This window comes from Cherax quadricarinatus, chromosome 36, assembly GCF_038502225.1.
Source record: "Cherax quadricarinatus isolate ZL_2023a chromosome 36, ASM3850222v1, whole genome shotgun sequence".
Taxonomy (NCBI): domain Eukaryota; kingdom Metazoa; phylum Arthropoda; class Malacostraca; order Decapoda; family Parastacidae; genus Cherax; species Cherax quadricarinatus.
This window is the reverse complement of record NC_091327.1, coordinates 6,117,766-6,119,521: the sequence shown is the minus strand read 5'-3', so window position 1 is coordinate 6,119,521 and position 1,756 is coordinate 6,117,766.

Genomic DNA, 1,756 nt, shown 5'->3' with positions numbered 1-1,756 from the left:
ATGATCACTCCCAGGTCTTTGACGTTGGTGTTTCGCTCTATTTTGTGGCCAGAATTTGTTTTGTACTCTGATGAAGATTTAATTTCCTCATGTTTACCATATCTGAGTAATTGAAATTTCTCATCGTTGAACTTCATATTGTTTTCTGCAGCCCACTGAAAGATTTGGTTGATGTCTGCCTGGAGCTTTGCAGTGTCTGCAATGGAAGACACTGTCATGCAGATTCGGGTGTCATCTGCAAAGGAAGACACGGTGCTGTGGCTGACATCCTTGTCTATGTCGGATATAAGGATGAGGAACAAGATGGGAGCGAGTACTGTGCCTTGTGGAACAGAGCTTTTCACCGTAGCTGCCTCGGACTTTACTCTGTTGACGACTACTCTCTGTGTTCTGTTAGTGAGGAAATTATAGATCCATCGACCGACTTTTCCTGTTATTCCTTTAGCACGCATTTTGTGCGCTATTACGCCATGGTCACACTTGTCGAAGGCTTTTGCAAAGTCTGTATATATTACATCTGCATTCTTTTTGTCTTCTAGTGCATTTAGGACCTTGTCGTAGTGGTCCAATAGTTGAGACAGACAGGAGCGACCTGTTCTAAACCCATGTTGCCCTGGGTTGTGTAACTGATGGGTTTCTAGATGCGTGGTGATCTTGCTTCTTAGGACCCTTTCAAAGATTTTTATGATATGGGATGTTAGTGCTATTGGTCTGTAGTTCTTTGCTGTTGCTTTACTGCCCCCTTTGTGGAGTGGGGCTATGTCTGTTGTTTTTAGTAACTGTGGGACGACCCCCGTGTCCATGCTCCCTCTCCATAGGATGGAAAAGGCTCGTGATAGGGGCTTCTTGCAGTTCTTGATGAACACAGAGTTCCATGAGTCTGGCCCTGGGGCAGAGTGCATGGGCATGTCATTTATCGCCTGTTCGAAGTCATTTGGCGTCAGGATAACATCGGATAGGCTTGTGTTAATCAAATTTTGTGGCTCTCTCATAAAAAATTCATTTTGATCTTCGACTCTCAGTCTGGTTAGCGGCTTGCTAAAAACTGAGTCATATTGGGACTTGAGTAGCTCACTCATTTCCTTGTTGTCATCTGTGTAGGACCCATCTTGTTTAAGTAGGGGCCCAATACTGGACGTTGTTCTCGATTTTGATTTGGCATAGGAGAAGAAATACTTTGGGTTTCTTTCGATTTCATTTATGGCTTTTAGTTCTTCCCGCGATTCCTGACTCCTAAAGGATTCTTTTAGCTTAAGTTCGATGCTTGCTATTTCTCTGACCAGTGTCTCCCTACGCATTTCAGATATATTGACCTCTTTTAGCCGCTCTGTTATTCTTTTCCGTCGCCTGTAAAGGGAGCGCCTGTCTCTTTCTGTTTTACATCTACTCCTCCTTTTTCTTAGAGGAATAAGCCTTGTGCATACATCGAGTGCTACCGAGTTAATCTGTTCTAGGCATAAGTTGGGGTCTGTGTTGCTTAGTATATCTTCCCAGCTTATATCGGTTAGGACTTGGTTTACTTGGTCCCACTTTATGTTTTTGTTATTGAAGTTGAATTTGGTGTATGCTCCCTCGTGATTAATCTCCTTATGTCGGTCTGGGGCTCCGCGCATACATGACTGAACCTCAATTATGTTGTGATCTGAGTATATTGTTTTTGATATGGTGATATTTCTTATCAGATCATCATTGTTAGTGAAGATGAGGTCTAGTGTATTCTCCAGTCTAGTAGGCTCTATTATTTGCTAGTTTAAAT